The 24649-nt window shown below is 35.1% G+C and overlaps 1 protein-coding gene and 1 non-coding gene across 2 annotated transcripts in view; one reads left to right on the top strand and one right to left on the bottom strand.

The window, feature by feature from the left end:
• Positions 1 to 24649, bottom strand: part of Cntn5 (contactin 5) — a 755408-nt gene that overhangs the window by 189532 nt on the left and 541227 nt on the right. The gene's annotated exons all lie outside the window — the stretch shown is intronic.
• LOC114089067 (small nucleolar RNA SNORA66) lies at positions 21893 to 22023 on the top strand. The gene has a single exon (XR_003582122.1). It is a non-coding gene; the product is annotated as a small nucleolar RNA SNORA66 (small nucleolar RNA).

The raw sequence follows: 24649 nt of genomic DNA, 5'->3' as shown, positions 1-24649 counted from the left end.
CAGAAACCAATCCACAAAACTACAACTATCTTATATTTGATAAAGGGTCTAAAAGCATGCAATGGAGGAAGGATAGCATCTTCAACAAATGGTGCTGGGAAAACTGGAAATCCATATGCAACAAAATGAAACTGAATCCCTTTCTCTCGCCATGCACAAAAGTTAATTCAAAATGGATCAAGGAGCTTGATATCAAATCAGAGACACGCCGTCTGATAGAAGAAAAATTTGGCTACGATCTACATACTGTGGGGTCGGGCTCCAAATTCCTCAATAGGACACCCATAGCACAAAAGTTAATAACTAGAATCAACAAATGGAACTTACTCAAACTAAAAAGTTTTTTCTCAGCAAAAGATACAATAAGAGAGGTAAATAGAGAGCCTACATCCTGGGAACAAATCTTTACTCCTCACACTTCAGATAGAGCCCTAATATCCAGAGTATACAAAGAACTCAAAAAATTAGACAATAAGAGAACAAACAACCCAATCAACAAATGGGCCAAGGACCTGAACAGACACTTCTCAGAGGAGGACATACAATCAATCAACAAGTACATGAAAAAATGCTCACCATCTCTAGCAGTCAGAGAAATGCAAATCAAAACCACCCTAAGATACCATCTCACTCCAGTAAGATTGGCAGCCATTATGAAGTCAAACAACAACAAGTGCTGGCGAGGATGTGGGGAAAAGGGTACACTTGTACATTGCTGGTGGGACTGCAAATTGGTGCAGCCAATTTGGAAAGCAGTATGGAGATTTCTTGGAAAGCTGGGAATGGAGCCACCATTTGACCCAGCTATTCCCCTTCTCGGTCTATTCCCTAAAGACCTAAATAGAGCATGCTACAGGGACACTGCTACATCGATGTTCATAGCAGCACAATTCACAATAGCTAGACTGTGGAACCAACCTAGATGCCCTTCAATGGATGAATGGATAAAAAAAATGTGGCATTTATACACAATGGAGTATTACTCTGCATTAAAAAATGACAAAATCATAGAATTTACAGGGAAATGGATGGCATTAGAGCAGATTATGCTAAGTGAAGCTAGCCAATCCCTAAAAAACAAATGCCGAATGTCTTCGTTGATATAAGGAGAGTAACTAAGAACATAGTAGGGTCGAAGAGCATGAGAAGAAGATTAACATTAAACAGGGATGAGAGGTGGGAGGGAAAGGGAGAGAGAAGGGAAAATGCATGGAAATGGAAGGAGACCCTCAGAGTTATACAAAAGTACATACAAGAGGAAGTGAGGGGAAGGGGAAAAATAATACAAGGGGGACAAACGAATGTCAGTAGAGGGGGCAGAGAGAGAAGAGGGGAGGGGAGGGGAGGGGAGGGGGGATAGTAGAGGATAGGAAAGGCAGCAGAATACAACAGACACTAGTATGGCAATATGTAAATCAATGGATGTGTAACTGATGTGATTCTGCAATCTGTATATGGGGTAAAAATGGGAGCTCATAACCCACTTGAATCAAATTGTGAAATATGATATATCAAGAACTATGTAATGTTTTGAACAGCCAACAATAAAAAATTAATTAAAAAAAAAAAGAAAGAAATGCACTAGGGTTACCCTTGAAACCCTGAATTCAAAATCTTTAAGTATTAATAACTGTTTCCTTCCCAAATAAATCCAGAAAAAAAAATCCTTCTTGACAGTAACAAAAGGTCCATCTTTATAGCTACCCAGATGTCTTTACTATGAGGGAAGCTAAAGAAAATGCCTCCCTTTTTTCCCAAAGTGTAGGTCTTGCAAAGCTTGTGCTGGAAGATCTCATGTATTAAGACAAAACTTTTCTACTCCATGGTATGTTATTCTGATCCTGGCCAGTAAGTTATAACTGAATCATGATTATTAGAAGAAATCTATGAATTAAGTGATTTAGAGACAATCACAGAAAGGATTTACAGATCCAAATCCCGAAAGGCTTCTCAATGTTTGTGATCAGACTTTGTTTAGGTCCCTGTGTTTTGATGTCTCTTGAGAAACCTGTTCCCTTAGAACTGCAAAAGTTTGATACCCAAACCCCAAGAGTGCCTGGGATGTCAGGCCTTGTGGCCAAAAGCAAGTCAATAAGGCTTCCTGTATCTCTGCCTCATTGGTAAGATGATAGTAATGACGAAGAGGACTGAAAGGAAAATAGTGATGGCCAAGCACTTTGCAAATACATGTTCCTAATTGACTGATCATTAAGGGAACCTATTAGGCAGTGATGACTCCCTAGAGGCTTCTTTCAAGGCATACTTTCCGTCTAAATGCAAACTGTGTGTTCACACGTGTTGCGTACGTGTAACACAAACACAACACTGAATCAAAGTCACTCTTCAAAAATAAACTCATCAGCATTCACTGAGCCAAAAGATTAGTGGACAATAACAAAGGGTCAGAGGTCCAGAGCTGTTATCCCAGTGCACTCTGAAACATGACTCTTCAGTGAGGATGTGTGATGGTGACAGAATCCCTTCTGTCCCTCATGCTGTTCTGAACAGCAGTGACAATGACTAACACTTATTTGCTGTGAAGGGCCAGATGATGTGCTAATTGGTTATAGGTACTTTTAAAAAAAATGTTTTTTTTTATAATAACAATATGAGGTTGGTACTATTATCTCCATTTTCACACACATCAGAATGAGACATCAGAGGTTATCTTATTTTCCCATGATCACACAGCTAGTTAGTAGAATAAAGAAACTTACTAAATGCCAGTTAAAAACAATTTAAAGGTGATAGCACCAATGGGAAGGTCTCTAATTCATTACGTGAAATTGGCAGCGTCAGCCTGATACCCACCTTGACAAAGAGCTCATGAAAGGAAGGTGGGGACCAATCTCAGATAAATAGATAATTAAGAGGGGGGGGGGGTGGATAGCAAATGGAGTTTTGAACCATAATTAATATTTCTAACAGCATTATCAAGTAGAGGGTTTTACTATAAAATATAAGGATATGGTAGCTTTGTAATTCCTTATTCATTAGGATAAAAGAAAAAAAATATATATATATATACAATCCCAATTATATTTTGTGAACTTTATCTAGGTTTTTAACAGGTATTACAAGAAAGGAATTTCTGGGATTAAATAAGTATTAGAAATTCCTGCTCTATCCCCTTTGAGAGTTGTAGAACAAATGCATACATTACATGCTCTAAGAGCTTCTGAAGTGAGAAGTCTGTTTAACTGTCCAATCCAGTGTCTTAAAACTTGTTTAACCAAAAAAACAAATTGTTTTCTCCGAACACATTCATATTCTAAGGAATGGGTTTATGAAACATGGATCTATGATATCAGACTGCAGTTTGAACTCTGGGATTCATGGACATCACCTTCTCCTTCCCCTAGAGCCAAAAAGGTCTTATTCCAGGAACTGACCATTGTGCATCATGTTCTGTTGAGGAGGTACTGCAGACCTTCACAGATTGAGTCTTTAAAATCTAATCCAAGAGAAAGATCAGTTCCCTTTTCTTAAATAACCCGGCTCTGCCCTTTACATTCCAGTTTTTTCTGTATCATATTTGTCAGTGGCTAAAACTGGCCAGAAGACAGACTCAAGGACTGGCATTAAGAATTTTCCGGCTCCAACAGGCTTCAATAAGCAGAATATTAACCAAGTATATTTAATGCTCAGATAATATTGGGTAATGTTTCCTTGCAGATGTTGTCAAGGAAACCTGCCTCAGTTTTGGACACATTTTCAAACATTTAGAAATAACATGAAACCGGGGTGAATCATTCACACATCACACAGGAATTTTCAGTTTACCATAAATATCACATACACTTTCTAAATTCATCACTTAAATATTCATTTAAGGTCAGCATTTCTTATAATATTTTATTCATCTATATAATAAATATTGATTTATAGAATTACTCTGTGCCAAGCACTCTGACAAACACTAAAAATACAAAATGGATCAGGTATTACTTGCTTTCAAGATGCTTGCATTCCCATGGAGAAGAGAGATACACAGTTGTGAGCAAAAAAAAAATGCCTTCAGGGCTAAGCAGAGATAGGTAGCCTGGTCTCAAAAAATAAGATAACTACTTATCTTTCCTTCTGCAAGCCATTATTAACAGGAGCCAAAATACTCAAAGGAGTGTTGCCCTTCTCTGGGCATGAAGCAGAAGTTAACCTCCCACCCTGCCCCCAAGATCTCTGTTTCTCAAAAGGTACCCCACCCCTCCTGCCTCTGACACAGCAGCCTCATCACTGTTTTCTGCTCTGGAGCCCTCTAGATGGGGAGAAGCCACTTGGATTTCTCTTCCTCCTCCTTCAATCATTACTAAAACCACAGTACTCCCAGAATTTGATTCCTGTGTGGATCTCTCTGTTGCCTTTCCTGACTCAGTACTAGTGCATTCCACGCAGAAACCTTGAATGTGCTCCATGGTTTACTTTGCTTCATTGCATTTTACACAATTTGACAAATTGCATTATTTTAAAAAAAAGTTCAGTTGGAATGAAATGTAGTTTGAGGCAGAAACTTTGTTTTGTTCATTGCCAAGTCCCCAGCACCAAGAAAATGCCTGCAAATGATTGGTATTTCATAGATATTTATGAATGAATGATACAAACGTTTATCATTTATCATCAGCTCTGTTTTTTCTCCTTAGGACCAGAGCTAAATTTCTAGTTGCCTACAGAACATTTCTAGCTGGATATTCCAAAAGCCCTTATAAACCAAATCTCTTCCTAAACCTGCTCATTTTCTTATCTCCTTCAGTTTATTCTTCTATTTCTATCTTAATGGCACACAATACAATCTGAATCCAGGTGACTCTTTGGTTCTTATTTCTCTTCTTATAATCCTATTTATCAGCCAACTTCTCTTAATTCTCCCTCTCCCCAACCCACAAGTTAGTCTTTAATTCTTCAAATTCACTGCCAGTATCAATATTTAAGGACCCATTACTTTCACCTAGATATTTATAATACCACTTTTAGTTGTGTCCCTGGCTTTCTTCCCAGTACTCTCAAAACCATGCTTTACAGTGTTGGCAAGATGACTATTGAAAATGCAGGCAATGCTTTCTTCTCTTTGCTCCCATATCATCCTTTGAATACTTTTGTTAAAAGTACTTTTCATGGTGAATTTCAGTTTTTTATTTTTAATTGCTTTTTCCTTCTCAACCTAATAATGCAGGACAATTTACCAGTAGAATTAAAGTGTATGGTGATAAACAGGCTTACCTGAATAACTAGATTACAAGTTTTTTGATATTTAACTCAGAGCACTAAATACACAAAACCACAAAATGCATTCCCTAGCTTTGCCAATTAAGATTTAGGTAACATTATGTGGGTCATTTTAGATAGTTATCCAGAAAACAAAAGAATATCACCTTTTTGTTTAATCATCTGAGTATTTTAGATTGCTGCAGTCCGGCTGTAGCAAAATAACCAGGGAGTGACGAGCAACTTGTGTACATTGACACAGCAGGAATGGGAGCCATTTATTGTAGGACAGGAGGGGTATGTATACATTCCACACAGCTTATCTGAATTAACATAAACTAGATCCAGCAGTCAACCAATAAGGAATCTCCACACTTAATGGCTCCTGGCGTTACTTCACAAACCACTCCCTCTGCAAAATGCCAGGCGCCATCCTGACTTGTTTACAGACTCTAATATTTCCCCCTTTTGTTTAATTTAAATAACGACCATAATGGTTTTTACACAAACACCATAAATAATCTGCTACAAGCAGAAGGGGAGGATACAAAATGCCACAATACCAAGCCAATTGATGGCTCCATGCAAGAAGCCCTTGGAAAAATTATACCAGCAATGACACCATTTAGCAAAGATACCGAGTTACAATTTGTTGTAGATTACAGTTTGTTGTTTCAGTCCAGGTAAAGCAGTGTCTCAATAGATTAATTTACAGTCAAGATAAATCACACTCCAGGTAAGTTCTGTAGGCAGCTAGTTTGATCCGAAGTCCTTCCGGTTCTCAGCAACACTGGAAATTCTTCCGTCCTCGTCCTCACCGGCACTGGGACGAAGGCAGGGACTCCAGATGGCTAAAGAAAATCCTGTAGTATTCCACTAAGAAAACAATCTTCTGAACAATTTAGTACATTTGAAATAGGCCTTAGTGGCGCTCATTACTCATTAGCCTCCAGGTGTGGGAGAACCATTGTAGCTTAGTTATTGGCATTGAAAATGACCAAACATCAGGAACACTGGTAGCGTCTTCTGCCGGCTGTAGCGTCCCGGGCAGCCCCAGATGGCCCTGGGGAGTGTCCTGGACTCAAACTGCTTCCAGGCACAGGGAGCAAGAGCCCGCGAGGCTGTGCCTCCAGGTCAGGTCTAGATTTGGGCTCCCTGCAGTGGAAGAGCCGGCTGCCTCTGCTTGGAAAGTCCTTGCTGCGCCATGACCCACTCGTGCATGTGGCAGCCGCCATGCCGATTCATGCACCCTCCGGTAACGAAAAGTATTCAGTAATAGCCTTTTGCTGCAACTTTTTTCCTGATAATCCTTCTTCTTCTGAACTTTCTTTTTTTTGACTAGAGTTCCTGGGCTTCTATCAACACATGCCCTAACTATTCTTGGTTCCATTGGGGTGCCTTCTTCCCTTAGTAATTTACTTAACACCCCTTCCATATTTTCATCACAAAGACAATACAACATTTCAAGACAAAACAAGACACAAACATACTGTATAAATCTTCTCCATTTTCTCGAAATGGCCATTTTTCCTCTAGCCCTATCTGCCTAGGGACGAGCAGATTTGCCCCGTCCTATCTATAGATGGGCAGCTTTTTTTTTTTTTGTCACTTACCCCAGAGTGTCCCAGGGCTCCCGGTACGGGCCACCATCTGCCGCAGTCCGGCTGTAGCAAAATAACCGGGGGGTGACGAACAACTTGTGAACATTGATACAGCAGGAGTGGGAGCCGTTTATTGTAGGATAGGAGGGGTATAGATACATTCCACACAGCTTATCTTAATTAACATAAACTAGATACAGCAGTCAACCAATAAGGACTCTCCACACTTAATGGCTGGTTACTTCACAAACCACTCCCTCTGCAAAATGCCAGGCGCCATCTTGACTTGTTTACAGACTCTAACATTAGATTAGAATGTATTTATTATGTAATTATTTGCTTTCTTTCCCATAGGTCTGGTATTTAGAATACTACCTGGAACATAATTGATGCTCAGTATAAAACATTTTTAGGTGAGTAAATAATTTAGTAGTTTTTGGTATGTTATCAGTTTGAAAAAAAATCATATTTGAAACTGTGAATTACTGGTTCATACTTGGAATTTCATATTATTAGCCTCCCATCTAGGTAAAACAGCTTGAATATTAAAATTGACTTCTAAATTTTATTTTATAGAACTTCTCCATTAATACATGTGTTGGGATACTATTTTATATATTCCTGTGTGGCTCTATTGCCTTTCCTGACTCAATACTACTGAATTCCACACAGAACCCTTAAATGTGCTCCATGGTTATTTTTTTCTTCATTGCATTTTAAACAATTCAGTCTAAGTAAAGTGCAGCTCCTCCCCCCAATCTTCCAGGTAGGAAGAAAAATTATTAGTAGTATGTAGATTTCCTCTTCAAATCTTCCATCTGCCATTTTGCAGATATAAAACATTTTGGTTAAAATATTCTATATAGAGATGTAATATCTACATATAAGTATTTAACTAAAATGTATTTTGAATTAAAGTGTTATTAAATGATCTGATTTCATTTATAGATTTTTCACTTTTACTCCTAGGTATAAACATGAAGTCATATTACACAGGTTTCTTTAGTATACAATCTAAATAAGAGTGGAAAAATGAAACTATTTATTATTTTTCTCCTTTTCCCTAGGTGTTTGATTTGAAAACTGTGTGTTGGTCTTAGAAAATCAGATATATGTACATTTTCATTCCCTTTATAACTGAAGGGTATAATAAATCTGTCTGGACTTAAAACAAAGAACTTATATCCATAGATGCAATGCTTAAACAAGTGGATTACATTCCCATGTTTGTTTAGGAAGAGCTTTGAAGGATCTGAGAACATACCCGTAACTATTCAGGTAGTAAAAACTTGTTATTTCTTTGCTATATTTTGATGCAATCATTTCATTTATCAGGAGATTAATAAGAAATTGATCAAAATTAAAACAATACAAGTGGATAGATTGTAAAACAATACAAGTGGATAGAATTGAAGATACAAACCTTGAGGGGAGTAGAACAAAGTTCATTTTATTTCTTCAAAGTGAATTAGAAGAGAAACAGAAGATCTGACATAAATCAGACTTTTGGCAGGCTCTAGGTCCAAACACAGATGAATATGTGATCTTTGGAAAAGATGGGAAAACTATTGTCATGAGGAGTAATAGATGAAGAAATGTTGTTTCTATTTATATGGAGTAGAAGGCATGTGATGGTATGTCTTGAATACCATTGTCAAGGGTGAGGTATCCCAAACTCCCAAAACCAGCATTATCATGACAGTTGTTATTTTGTACCTTTATTTGACAATTCTGAGTTTAATCTGATCTTTACTGAGCTATGGATGATGTAGCCCCATCTGTTTTCCTAATTCAAAAACAAAAAAACACTATTCTAAAATTAAGACAATACTGAATGATCTACAGAAGGAGAGTATCATTATTTTATGCCCTGAGCACAGCACTGAAATTCTAGATAATTGTGACAAATAATGTCATGACCCATATCCAATAAGCCACAAGCAGTAGTGAAGGCAAGTCTTAACTGAGAGAAGAGCAGAGATACATCTAACAAGGCAGATGATAAACCATTATTAAGAAGCAGCCTGTAAGTAATGATTGAACTAAATGGAAATAAAAGGTCATAAACCCAAACTGAAATGAAAAAATCATGAAATAATACTAGCAACTACGAGTGCTACAGTAACCTTACTTACTTATCAGAAAAAATGATAGTGAAACCATAGCCAATGCCAGAAAGCAAGAGAAAGGTTAATATTCATGGGTGGTTACCTCTTTCTACAAGACAATGAGTCATAATAGTGTGAACTGAGCAAGCAGATGGTTAATATGTTACTGATTTACTAAATAAGATTAGTGATAGGGAGTTAGATAAGTGATCTAATCTAGTCCTTACAACTTTATGGTAAAAGGGACATTTGATTTATCTGGGAGATTTAGACTTAGCAATTTATTTGTCTTCTATATCCGATATAAGAAAACTTATATCCAACATGGAAACATTAATACTTCTCATTACAACTTCAGCATGTTATCTCCTTATGCCTTAGTATCCCTAGAAAAAAATAATTAAGTTTCATAACACCAAAAATTAATCAATTACCAAATAATTAAACAAATACATACTTAGAATTCTCTAGACACAAGACCTCAAATATGAAGTAAATATAGGTATTAGTATGAGAGAGAAACATGAATAAATAATTATGACATCCCTATGATTGGAATAGTGTAGCATACAGTGTAACACTGCCAATATACAGACATGACACTTTGCTTATGTTAGGTGGGTAATAGACTTCAGCCCTGGGAAATCTTTTATGGGAATAATTATTTCAGTGAGATCTTGAAAAAAATTAGGCAGATGGGCAGGTGTTGATGAGGATACTTCAGGCTGATAGAAGCGCAATTTTGTTTAACAAATATTTTCTGGAAAACTAGAATGTACCACGTACCACGTTACATGATAAGGGTACAAGACTAAGTAATGCATGGCCCCTGTCTTGAAGGAATTCCTAGTTCAATAAAGCCAATTGATTGACACATATACTTTTAGTAAAACTCTAAAACTGCAATTTATTAGGCATTAGTCATATACTGGGTACTGACATAGGCACTTTATATTTATTATTTCATTTAAATCCAAACTACTCACTTTATGATTTGTAAAACTGAGGTTTGGGGAAGTTAATTTCTTAAAGAAAAGTCAATAAGATATAGAAGCTGAATTTCCCCTATAAGGGGAAGGCAGCGGGGAGAGATGCTATACGTAGGTTTTGCAGGGTTTATGGCCTGCCCTTCCAAGTTTATATTCCATTTATGTTTGTAAAAACTGAATTTAAAGGGAAAAGTCAGACTTTATAAATTGTTTTTTTTAGAGAGAGAGACAGAGAATTTTTTAATATTTATTTTTTAGTTTTCGGTGGACACAACATCTTTCTTTGTATGTGGTGCTGAGGATCGAACCCGGGCTGCACGCATGCCAGGTTAGTGCGCTACCACTTGAGCCACATCCTCAGCCCTATAAATTGTTTTTAATGTGATTGAATTACTGGAAGCAGCTATGAGCTCTTCTCTGTCTATTGAGAAAAGACACATTTCCTTTATCTTTTTGTTGATACCTTAAGGAGTTTAAAAACACCTATTATTAGTGTCTTTAGCAGCCTTTATCTCCATTTTCTATTTAGATTTTCTGATTTCAATGCTAGCAGTCTTTCATTATTTTCTGACATTTCACCCACTAGACTAAGTTTTTGTTTTAGTGGTTCTCCCAACTATAAATCCATCTTTGGTAGTATTAAAAATAATTGAAATAAAATGACATTATAAATTGAATTTTAGAACCATCTTTGAAATTAGATATAAAATTGTATTGTTCAATTTTTAACTCCAGTTACCAGCAAATAGCTTGATTACATGCCCTTGGTAACTTCCCAATGGAACTAATATCAGTAACGAAGGGCCAAATCATCTATTCCCTCACTTTACATGTAAAGGGGGTCAAGCTCATTGCTGCTAAGAAGAAAGAGCAGCTTAATAAATATATGCCAAGGGAATGGGTGAAGGAGAGGCCATATTTATAACTTTATATGGTTCTTGGTAAATTGCATCAAGGCCAAATAATCTATCCTGAGTCTAAAAAGTCCTTACAAATGTATTCTCAATGCAAAAGTATGATTATATTTTCTCTGTAGTTGTCTGTATTGCTAGAGATAAAGAGGGGAACTGAATTATTCAACTTTTTACTGTACCATGTTCATTGGTATTATGTGCACAGAATATCTATGAAAAGTTATACTTTCAAGAGAAGAAAAATTAAATATGCCAAGCAGAATCTGACAACAAACCAAAGTGAATCCCATTAGCCAGCTGGACCTTCTAAATGAAACAGTTAATCCTCTCATGTTGGCAATTCTTTTCATATCTGTTGGTGACAGTACATTTTGTGCAGGGAATATCTACAAGCAGACAGACTGTGTGAAAGGTGACAGAGGTTGAACTGGCCATTAACTGCACATGTAAGTTGCTATTCATCATTAAGGTCATTGCCAATGTCTGCATATAAACCTGAGTGAATATAATTTCTTTTAAAGTCTGCAGTCATTTGTGAGAAAAATTACTGAAGGATTTTCAAATGTCTTTCATTTATGATGTCCATTTTGTGATATAATTAAAATTATTAATAAAATATACTGTTATATTATTTTATAAAAGTTTACATAATTTACCATAAATACTCTACCTGTATAGAGGCATTAATACTGTGTGTAAAAAAAATGAGTTGCTTTTTCTGTTTGAAAATCATAAATCAAAAACACTAGTTTTGCTCTATGCTGAAAATGAGAATTCAGATGGTCACATATATTAGATTTATCAAGGCAGTTGGGTTATATTCAAGAAAAATAGATTCCTTGTAAAGTGGTCATCTTTCTTTAAGATTAGGCCTTTAATTTTATTAGTAATAGTGCATCATTTGGTTTCTGTTACAAAAGTGCATACGGAACATTTGGAAGTTATATTGCTTAGTTACTCAAAATTTTAACTATAATGTCACACAATATTCTCAAAAGATAAATATTTTTCTTTTAAATTGCTAATCTCTCTTCACTACCAAGTTTAAAGATGTGCATAATGGACAAATTCCATGAAATTTCTGCGTAAAAATAATCTACATATGCTAATAAATATTTTCTCAAATTTTAGAATTTTAAAAATATATTATTTAAATAGTCAAGAGCAGTTGAATGTACTTCCTCAACTATTGGTACATTTACCACCCCAAGGCTCCCAACATGAACACCTATCCAAAACTATCAGTGAAGTCAAGCCCTTGTTCCAGTGGCCTGGGTGGATGGAGCATGGGTGGCAAGTACAGGGCCATGTGCATGCAGAGCCAGGAGGGAGGCAGCCAAGGTTCATTGACCTGTTGCAGTGGAGCAGTGCAGGAAGCCTGACCTGCCTAGTGTATGCTTGTTCTACACAGTGCCAGTGCTACAACCTCAATCTCACACTTCCCTACCAATGGTGGGGAAAATACAAGCAGAGCAGATCCAAATGGAGATTAGCATAAATTTGAACCAGTAGCATTGTTTTTTTCCCAAACCCTTATTAGTATGTATTTGGACCAATGGTGTTGACTGAAGTGCTATATAAATCCTAGGAGTAGCACACTCTAGTAGTATCCATTATTAGATACCCCTTGCCCTAGGAGAGTTCTGTTCTTCTTCTTCTTCCCACATAAATAAATCCTACTCTTTTGCATTTACTTTTCCTGGTCTATGGATTTCATTCTCTGAATTCATGAGACAAGAGCCTGGAAGGAAGAAATTGACGATGAGTTTCTGGGGTCTGCTACAACACTGGAGGGTACAGCCTGCCATTAAGAACTGCAACATGCCGCTCAATGGTAGTAGAGAAGAATCGTGCTTTGCTGGACACGACCTTTAGAGTTGACATTGGTAGTCATCCCCTGCGTTGATTAGCTACTTGCACCATAGCAGGCTTTCTCAGCTGCAGAGGCCTTCAGCTTATGCAGACCCCACCCACCAGTAGAAATGGAGAATTTCCAGTTTCACCTGTAGTTATCACATGTTATGCTTTTCATATATGCCTAGCTGGCTCGACATGAGATGTATTACATGTCTCATCATCTTTTTTTTTCCTCACAATAAATATGTTAAGTGGTGTCTATTTCTAAAAGATGAGGAAACAGGTCCAGGACATAAGTAAATATAACTCAGATTCACAGAGGTATTGAAGAACTGAACAAGCACTGATCTTAGCCCTCAAAGTGTTTTCAACCTAATGGGTTAAGTTACCTAGTGAGATAAACTGGAATACTACTTGCTTTAGTCAGCTTTTTCACTGGTGATGAAAGGACCTGACCAGAACAACCATAGAGGAATAAAGGTTTATTTAGGGGCTCAAAGTTTCAGAGGTCTCAATCCATAGACAGCAGGCTCCATTCCTAGGGCCTGAGATGAGGCTGGACTTCATAGCAGAAGAGTGGGTAAGAGGGAACTAACTAACATGATGATCAGAAAACAGAGATTTCTACTCGCCAGATACAAAATGTATCCCCCATAACTATGCCACACCCCACCCACCTCCTGCCATCAACAAATTAATCCATCAGGGATCAATTCACTAATTAGGTAATTAGGCTGTAATCTGATCATTTCTCCCCCATATCTTCTTGCTTTGACTCACAGTGACCTTTTAAGGGACACCGCATCTAAACCACGACACTACTGGAGATATTGATGAAGACAAAATTGATAATGTATGATCTGGCTTTTTCTTTATCCATTGCCCTCCCAAGTTCAGTATTCTTCCACTTTCAAAGCCTCCTCTGAAAAGGAGTCTCATGACTTGACTTACTGTCATTTCTCTAAACCAAGCCTCTATAAATGCTGAGCTCTGTATAAGCAACCTTGACATCCAACCTTTCTCTTTGCCAAAGTGCCTTTCCAAGCTGTATTAAACACTCTTTTAAGGCCATAGAATACTCTGTACGTACTTCCTTCATGGCACTTATTACTGTCATGTTGAAATAATTTTTATTTTTTCATCACATTCTTTATTGGTGCATTATAGTTGTACATATTGATGGGATTTGCTACATATTTGTATATTTACACAATATGACAATATAATTTGGCCAACATCACTCCCCAGCACTTCCCCTCTTCCTCCATACCTCCTACCTTTTCTCTACTGATCTCCCATTGATTTTTAGAAGATCCATTGTCACCTTTTTTCTTTTTCCTCTCTAGCTTCCACATGAGAGAAAACATATGACCCTTAACCTCCTGAGTTTTACTTATTTCACTTAACATGATGATCTCTAGTTTCATCCATTTTCCTGCAAATGCCATAATTTCGTCTTTTCTTTATGGCTGAATAAAATATATACTTTATATATATATATATATATATATATATATATATATATATATACACACACATACACACACACACACACACACACATATATATATACACACACACATTGTGTGTGTATTATGTGTGTGTGTGTGATCTCATGTATATTATCACATTTTCTTAATCATTCATCCATTGATGGACATCTAGGCCAGTTTCATAGGTTAACTATTGTGAATTGTGCTGCTAGAAACATGGGTCCACCTGTATCACTGTAATAAAGATGACTTTAATTTTTCAGGATAAATAGTGAGAAGTGGTATAGCTGGGTAATATGGTGGTTTCATGGCTAGTCTTTTCAGGAGCCTCCATTAGCAATTAGGAGAATGCAAATCAAAACTACATTGAGATTTCATGGTACAGTATCAGAATGGTAATCTTCAAAAATATAAATAATAATAAATGCTAAAGAGGATGTGGATAAAAAGGAATAGTTTACCCTGTTGGTAGGACTGTAAACTAGTACAGCTGCTATGGAAATCAGTATGAAATAATGTTTCCATATCTCACTTTCTCCAACCTCACCCTGAACTATAAGGCAAGGGTGTGATATTGAAATATGTAGCTTGTCACTGTGATATATATTGTTATGATGTGTTTGTTTCTTGAATCATCCTCTTCTTCTGGCATTCTTTTCAAATATGTGTTCTCCTGCCTTCTGCCTTTCTGATTATTCTTTGTGTCTCCAATTTTAGGTTTTGATATTGTTCCCACCTTATCTATACTCTTGACAGTCTCTTGCACTTGCTTTGTTTCAACTAATGTCTACATGCCAATCAGTCCAGCCCAGGCTTTTTTCTCAGTTGCCCACTTAATTTAGCCATTTGCAAAACTCATAGATATCCCAACCTTGACATGCCTAAAACTTAATTACTGATTTTTCAGCCTCATCCTTTCAGTGCCATTCTTCATTCTGTATTACATCTCAATAAAGAATATACCTCTCCAACTAATTTTTCAGTCCCTCACATTTCCCTGTTAGGTTTATTTCTACCATATACCTGAAAGCCTCCATATTCTCTCCACTACCAGGGTGTTAGTCTGTGCCATTATCTCTAGACTTGTAAAGTACTGAAAGATTTTAGTGATTCCACTTCTGCTTTTGCTTTTCTACAACTCATTTCATTTTACATAAAAGCCAGAGAAAACTTCTTAAATTATAAGATCACATGACTCTCATGCTTAATTTTCTTAACATTGCTCAGATGATAAGTGTTACTCAACCTTTCAAATTTGAAGTTGAGGCTGACTTTTAGGTTCCCTATTTCCATTTTTCATTGTGATACCAGAATCACATTAAAACTGATCAATGGCATATAATTATAACTGTGAAGTCATTGTATATGGAAGATAGAATATGACATTTTCAAATAAATAAGTTACAAAAATCTTGTTTAATTTGCCCAATTTTCTTTGACCAAATCTGTACTTCCTGTGTACAATACTATCTCTTTTTATCCTCTACAAACCATAATCTTTCTTTGCCTTTTCAGGCTATCTAATCTGCTCTGCTCTACATACGTTCATTTCTAAATTGTATCTAGCAGCATGTTTTCTGAACATTATGAAAGCTAACAAAAACCATGCCAAAACCTGTGATTCTCTGTGTCTTCCAACATAGTTCCAGAAGCATTGTAGATTGTCCCACCACAGGGCCTTGCACAACCCTGCTTAAAAAACACAGCTGCCTAATCTTTTGCCACTGGGTATTTTAACCCATGCTCATGATGCCTACCTCATTCCCACCTTAATGTTTGTACATACATTTTTACCTTTGTCCAAAATGTTCTTTGCTGTATTCTTTGCACCACTGACATAAATTGATCTTTCTAGCTTTATTACAAGGTATATGAGGGCAAGGACTATGTTGTGTTTGCAGCTATCACTCTAATGCCCAACATAGTGCCTAGTATACAGTTTTCATTCAAAGAAATGCATTGAATAAATATGCAAATGAATGAGAGAAGCAGTGAAGACTAATGCATAAAACATAAGCTTTTGAATGATTGTGGCTTGGAAGCATTTAAAATTTAAGTTTTATGGTTAATTGTCTTTCTTAAATAAAATATGATTTCAATAAAAAAACTGGATTTGGTTTGATGTCTGTGTAGGAACAGGGTACTACTTTTTTTTCTTTGAGAAAAAATTTCACTTGCTTATTTCACTTATAAATATCTTTGGCCCTGAACATATTTGGTCTGTACCAATAGGACAGCGTCTGTGGAAATTAGAATATATATTCAATTCACAATTTGTAGCCTAGATTTCTAATTTGGAAAGTTGTAGTAATAAGGGGAAATATAAATTTAGAGTTGTAAAATAGGGATTTTTAATATTCTAATTGTAGGGATCATATATGATTATGAGAATAGAGGTTGAACCTGACAATCATATAATTTTCTTTGATCATATGATAAAAATCCTCTGTCCAATGCAACTGCATAGTCTTTATTTTGTGTGTTAGGAGGATTTTTTACACTGGTCAATTTATATGCATTTAGAAGGAGCCAAAACAACTTCTATGGCTCCCGAGAAAATCAGAAAATATTCATGCTCAGAGAGTCACATATTTATGTCACTCTTTGGAAAGCCTGATGAAAATGGCTTTAGTCACACTTTTAAGCAACTGCAGTTTTATCTGTGATTACAGTCTCTTTTTTCAGTCTTCAAATGAATTTTGAAGTGATGAGTGTCTGTGCATAAGTATATAAATGGAGGCATAGAAAATGGTCATGGAATGGAAAATGACTTTTACAGATCAGAACTTTGACTGTCTAGATGGTCAGGATTAAGACAAATCTACTTTGAAAAAATATCTTAATTTTTTTCAAATTCCAATTGTGAATAGAAATGTGGCCACTGATTGGGTATAGCCACTTTAAAATACAACCTAAAGTGATATAGCTCAGTGTCAGTATATTTTGTAACTCCATCCACCTAACATGCATCCAACCAACTCTCCATCCACCCAACTATTTAGTTATCTTCCAAGTCTGCATGTTTTTTCTGTATACCTACTCAATTCTAGGTACTCTGTAAGTTATTTGATTATAATAACAAACAAGATAAATATTCCTTGGCTTCATTTTCTTTGATGCTTAAGGCTGTAGGAGAGAAATCTTAAGTGAAATTTTTACATAAACATTAACTAATTGAAATTGTAGCAAGTGTTAACAATGGGTCATTACAGAACATCATTAACATGCATGATTAGAGATGGGATTCAACATAATATTATGTAAGTTCAGATAATTTTTCTCTGTGCCAGTGATATTTTGTTTGAAACCTGTTATTTGGGTCAGAGTGGGCTAAAGGGAGGGTAGAAGTAGGGGTGATGGAAAAGTAGGGAGGGATAGCATGTAAAACAGCTCTCTAAGTCAGGATGGGACATGATGCCATTCATTGTAGTTCCCTTTCCATTCCATGCTTCTAGAGGAGCCCCCATTCTTTGGCTTGGGTCTTCCTGAATTTATTTATACCTGTGCTTCTTGGTTCTGATTACACTGGATCTATAAGGATAACCCAGAGAAAACTTTTCCAATTTAATGTCATTGGATTAATTTAAGCATGTGAATATATGGTGCTTCTGTTATTGAGAAAGCAAAGATGGAGGGAGAACAGATTTAGGAATGAGCCGAGATTATGAATTGAAGTTTGAGGATGTTCCAGTGAGATAGCCAAGTAGAGATGTACAGCATACAAACTGGATATATGGCTGAAGCTGGGAGTACATGTTGGAGTTGGAGATATAAATTTTGGATTATGGATGCATAGATGATAACTTATGTAATAAAAACCATCTGTAGAGGGTATATAAGAAAAGAGAGTCTGGAACTAAGACCGACTGTTATTCCTACCCTAAGAAACTCCTTAGTTGATTTTCTTCGCAGTACTTAGAGCCAAGAGTTTTGTTATGTTTTGATGTGGTTATTTTTAGTTACCTATTGAAAAATTTTCCTAGTGACCTCTCCCCTTGCCTCTCATCTTTCTTTCTTTCATATATTCTCCGGATGTGCTGTTTACCTGTCTCTGTTCTCTGAATTTTGTTCCAGGTTCTATAATAATTTTCTTGACATTGTTTATAAGTTTGTGTCCTTATGTTTTCTTATGTAAGATGGCTATTATTTATATTTAAAAGGGGAATATAATAATAAATAGGTAAGAAGAAAGGGGATGTCAATCCTATACTTAAAAGTTTTAAATATCCAGTTTTTGAGAGTTTGAGCTGTTGAGTCAGAATTCTGGGCTAAAATTCTTGCTTGCTGTTGTAACCACCCCTGCCTCAGTTTCCACATTTTTATATGGTAATAATTATAGCACTGATCTCAGAGGACTTCTGGAGAAATTAAACAGGAAGTGTGAAGTACATAGAACAAGTACCTGGTGCATGAAAAACACTAAATAAATTCTGGCTATTATTGTAAAGAGAAATAAGAGGACTTGATTTGTAAATCTGCTTGATATGCTCTAAAAACAATTTCCTTTGTAACTCAGTTCTTTGCTGCAGATTCAAATAAAGCTGATTGTGACATGGTAATAGTCAAACATTTATCTAACATCATATGGCATCATAACTAATAATTTAAAAACTGTCTTAAATCAAGTGTGTGCTCAATAAATATTGGCTCATATTTTACTGACCACTGTTGTTTAGGAATATTTTTCTAAACTCATAATATTTCAGCTGAGCAAATCCTTTTTCATTGAATTCTGATCATTCATTGTTATTAACTTGGTGTATGTATCTCTTAAAGTTGGATACTTTCCTCTGTCTTGTATCTCTTCTCTTCTCAAGGTGTGTTGAACTGTATAATTTGTACCTATCACTGCTTCTTGGTTAGAGTACAAAAGCTATATCACCATTTGCCTTAGGAATTTGGTTGGCCATTGGTTAAATAACACACTTTGAGAAGGATTTTAAAATTAGCAACAAAAACTAATTTAAACATCTAAATGAGCTATTAGCAGTTTAATCATCAAAGAGTTGACATTAACATCAAAGTGTTGACACTAAAGTTCTTTACATTTGATTAGCACAACAACTCACTGTATTCACATTTATTCCACCTAGGAGGTTAAGATGCATTATTTATGATTTTGATTCCTCTCTCTGCATGAAATATTAAGACTCAATAGATAGAAAGATGTAAAGAAAAGTGCTGATTTTCATCTAACAGTAATATAAAAACCTGGTGGCAAAAACATTTCATATTTAAAGGGTAGAAATTGTGATGGAATGATTTATTTACATGATTCCTCATACTTAAAAGCTAGATAGTTAGTTTTTGACAGACTCCTGAAATATGAGAAAAAAAAATGAGTACATTCTCAGGAAAAACACAACCCAGAATAAGAGCACAGTCTTTAACTATACTCAAAGTTACATCAAGGGATGGGTCTCATAAAAGTTATCCACAAATGCCAGCTGAACCCTTGCTCAGGCAGGAGAGCATTAATGGATCAATGTATTAAACAGAGTAACAAACAAAAACACTTTTTAAAAAAGTGACGAAACAGTGTAAAACATGGACTATTGAAGGAATCTTTATAAAAGCCCATATACACCATATTTTTTGTACTATAGCATGCATTCCTGCCTGCTCTTTTTTTTTTGCTCAGTTTTTAGCCTGTCCCTGCACCGCTGCAGCAATCCTTTAACACAGATGCCTCAGAACTAGGAAGGTAGGCAAGTGATTGAGGAAGGGAAGGAAAGCAAAAGTTATAAGATTCATTTCTGCCTAATTCATTCCATACTGGGGAGAGTGGTGGTGGGGAAGAACATATTTAGACTATAATAGTCAGTTTTAAGCTAATACCATATTTTCTCAGAGGATGGAATGTAGGATGAGTGTATGGTAGATATTCCATTTCATATATTATACTGCCAATTTGGTGAGTACCAGAATAAAAAATGTAGACATTTACATCTGATCAGCTATTAATGTTAATATTTTGGTCCTTACATTATTACTTTGGGAATGAATTTTGAATAATGCTCTTTATTTCTCTCATGTCACACATATAACTAATTGCAAAGAAATCTACATTATCTTCAAAACATCTAATATTTGCCCCCAGGATATTTCAAATGCTTGCTTGCTTCCATTCCCGTTTCCTAGAATCTAGTCTCCGCACAGTAGGATGATTTAATATGTGTGTGATAAAGTTTACACTCCAAATACATTCAGGAAAAAAATAATTTTCTAGCTTATCCTACTAGTTTTCCTACCACTGCCTCTTCACTCTGACCTCACCTCCTGAGGTTCTCCCTTCACTGCCTAGATTGCCACTGAAGCCCCAACTTATAAACTCTGAACACCCTCCAACCAGCTGTAGGCCTTTGCATCAGCTGTTCTCTCTGGATCTTCACCAGACACTGCCATGAGCCCCTCTCATTTACTAAAATCAGTTCTCAAACACAACCTCTCCAGGTTGCCTCCTCTCTTTACCCAAATGTGGTCTCCTCCATCCCTGTAACTGCTTTACTTTTCTTCATAATACTTTACTCCTTTTGGCTTGATAAGTATTTTTTATTGATTTTTGTTTCTCTTCCTGCTAGAATGGGATTTCCATGAAAAGAAAACAAAAAGCTGTTTGTTTTATTTTCCATTATGCTCCTGCACTTAAATCAGTGTCTAATACATGTTAAGTAATCAAACTATAAAATAGTTGTTGAAAAAATACTAAATGAATGTTTATGAAATTACATGTATGCTGAAAATATTAAAAGACATTATAGTAAGTTTAAAATAGGCTTATTTTATTTTATTTTTTTTTTGGCTTATTTTAAATTATACCATTGTATTCTTTTTTAAATTATAACTTGGGGATATCTATAGTTCTATTCCTTATAGAATATGCCTTTTACATATTCTAAAGTTGTTCACTGTATAGATACTGCTTCAGATTCAGGGCGGAGTTATTTTCATATTCTATTCATTCTAAAATTACTTTTTAATTTAGAGTTGATCACATTTAAAAAGAATAATGTGAAATAAGCTTGACTTGTCATTTTTGGCCTTATGGAATTACATAAAATCTACAAATATAAAGTATATTTGAAAATAATCTTTGTTTTTACATTGTCTAAATTGTTCTTAAATTCTTTTTTCCTTTTCTACCAAATATGGCTTTTAATTATATGTATTACAGTATTGAAAAGCCACAATGGTGCCTATAATATATATGTTGTAATTGTTCTTTTGAATCATGTATATTTTTATATTCCCTGCTTTCCTTGATTATATTAATCCAGCTTCAGGTCCTTTGGATTGATTAAAATCCTCTGAAAAATGGAATGGGAGGAGGAAGAAAAAGTCACTATTAAAAATATTGACACTTTGATCAGTTTAAGTGGAATCAATTGAAGCAACTGACATTCTCTTATACTTTTAATGATGGTATAAATTGTATAATTTCCCTAGAATGCAATTTATCAGTGTATACATTAAAATTAAAATCCTTAACCACATTTTGTTTGATATAGTGACTTTGTTTTTTTTTTTTAAATTGGTTGTTCAAAACATTACAAAGCTCATGATATATCATCTTTCATACATTTGACTCAATTGGGTTATGAACTCCCATTTTTACCCCAAATACAAATTGCAGAATCACATCGGTTACACACTCACATTTTTACATAATGGCATATTAGTGACTGTTGTATTCTGCTACCTTTCCTATCCCCTACTATCCCTTGATTCCATGTGCAAACTTAATCACTACCTTACCTGATGTTGTAGAAACTAGGAGAACCAAACTTGCTAAACTAATCATGGTAATAGGCATTTATTAGCCTCAGAAGCTACTGAGGTGGCCCATTCCATCCAGTACAGTGTAAATACCCATATTGCATTTTTTTTAAATTTACTACCTAAAAGTTAGAATTGCTTTTTAATCTTTTACACTTTGGTCTATAAATGAAATGAAAAATAATATTTGATTAAGGATTTTTTTCTTTTATTTTTGCATCATGGCAATAGGACAATATAATCTCATCAATGGTGGGGTTTGGGAAAGTGAACTTAAGAACATAAATAAGTACCTGTAATGGAAAGTGGATTATTCAACTTCTGTTTACAAAATCTTTCATCTTTTCAATTGAAATTTAATATTCCATATCCTATTTAGCTATGATTTAAAAAAAAATATTCCTATCCTTTACTTAGTTTTGCAGAAAATAATAAATTAGGATTCCAAGTGAGTATTGAAAAAAAAGGGCAAAGATGGGTGCATAAATATTTCTATCTTAAAATGGCATAGTATAATGAAACACAAAAAAATAATAAAACAAGGTCTTACACTGTCTTTCAATTTTGCTCTGGTTATGTTAATTGAGGTGAAAATATACAAAGTTGAATATAAATTATGATCCACTTTTAAACATGTAAATGCATGTTTAAACAAAAGTATATTCATTTAGTGGGAAACAAAACCCAAGTGTTAACATTAATAAGCAGAACTCTTTTATTTTCCTAATTCAAGTATCTTCATGATGATTGTTCTCGTGACAATTTTCAGGCATAAATGCTTTCAAGGCCAGGAGTGATTTCATCTCCTTTAACCCAGAGATAAGATTTGGAACTAAATCAACTTTATCCTTGGTCTCTTCTCATCTGTCTTTTAGTGTTTTCTCTACCTTCCTGCTTTCCTTTTCCTTCCCATTTTGCAGAATCAATCTTCACAGCAAGAATATGCCTTTTACATATTCTAAAGTTGATCACTATATAGATACTGCTTCAGACTCAGGGCGGAGTTATTCTCATATTCTATTCATCCTAAAATTACTTTTCTAGGAAATGCAGAATTCTAAAGAATAATTCCTTTAGGATGTATTTTTGAGTAATTAATCTTGGACAGCTTAGTAAGAAGTGTTTTGTTGTCTGGTTACTGGTGAAGAGAAGTTGTACTTTTCCAAATAGTAATTTACATGTAAATAGCTATCACCAAATAGCAACAAGAGCATAACAATAATCATGCAGCTGTTTGCATATCATTTGCTTTTTAAGGACCCCCAAGGAGAAACATAAATGAATAACCATGGGCAAACTGATCTATTTTCTTTTGCTATAGGAAAGCTGTATATGTGTCTAGTGTAACCCATTTCCAGCTGAGAACAGAGCAATACTGTGTTTATGCTACTGGACAGTTCCTAGCCAAGCAGAAAAGGGCATAGGATAGTCTCTACAGAGGTTGTGCTCTGCCTCTTATTTGCACAGGAGACCACTCTGTAGCATAAGTAAGTGTTCTTGTCCGGTGGGGGTGAATATGCAAAGAATGGCTTACATTATTTTTTTAAGCCTGTCTTTTAAAAAGGAGATTATTAATAGCTTGCAAACTGACAGTTAATATAGAAATATTTTGTAGTTTATGAAATTTAATACCTATGGCTGGCATTTTAAATTTCTATTTTTTCTAGATATACAATATAATTTGAAACTATATATATACAGAACAATATGTGCATAATGCTTTTTAGTTACTAAAAGCTATTTCCATGTCTATTTTATAATTTTTAAATATACATTCTTAATAATTACACACAAGAAACATTTTATAACAAGATAGATATTCTTGAAGAAAAGAAACACATTCTAACCATTAAAATAACTTATTGTATTCAAAAGCCTTTGAATATGGTGAATTCTGTCAACCTTGTATGGTCAGGTAATTGGGTAAACCATAAAATATGACACTAATATAAAATCAGTTTCCAAAATGAAAAAGATGTACTAGTTAAAATTCAAAGTAATTACAAATCCTCATTAACTCAGCCCAGCTGAAGACAATAGATAAGTCTAAAATGCTGCCTGGCTTCAAATCAATCCCTTGTTATTAAATAGCTTGCGACCAGTAATTTATTATTGACTCAAAGAGTCATTTCAGTTTTACATGAATGTTTGTTTTTTTTTAATTTCTATGTCCAAAAAATAAGAGACAGTTATGTTTAGAAGACACTAAGATCTAATGAAAAGTACTGTCTTTACACTGGCCTTTCACGTCTTTGGTATTGATTACAAGACATTCAGAATCATTCAGAAGGTCAGCAGCTTTCATTCTCCTACAACGAGCAGCAGTGTAGTTCAATGGGAATGAGAAAATCTTGTGTGCAATTCCCCAAACCTCCATTCAGCAATATAATTATATGAGTAAATTTAAAGTAGTTATTTTAAAAGCACATAATATATGTAAAAGTAATACATATTTTAAAGACAGCTACCATATTTATCTCAGACCGTGACTCTGACGAGTTAGATTTCATCTTCAATTTTAACAAACCTTTGTAAATAGAGTTATTATCCTGCCCATTACAAGGATGAGGAATAAAACCTCGAGTTTCATTCAATAAGTTAGATAAATTTTCCCAGTTCAAACTGAATTCACAATAGGATTCAATTACATAGCTTACATCAATCTCACAGAGCAAGTCAGGATCTCCTATGTAGTCCATCTAATAATGAGAC

This window comes from Marmota flaviventris, chromosome 9 (assembly GCF_047511675.1).
Source record: "Marmota flaviventris isolate mMarFla1 chromosome 9, mMarFla1.hap1, whole genome shotgun sequence".
NCBI classification, from domain to species: Eukaryota; Metazoa; Chordata; class Mammalia; order Rodentia; family Sciuridae; genus Marmota; species Marmota flaviventris.
The sequence above is the reverse complement of the archived record's forward strand: the minus strand, read 5'-3'. Positions and strand labels throughout refer to the sequence as shown.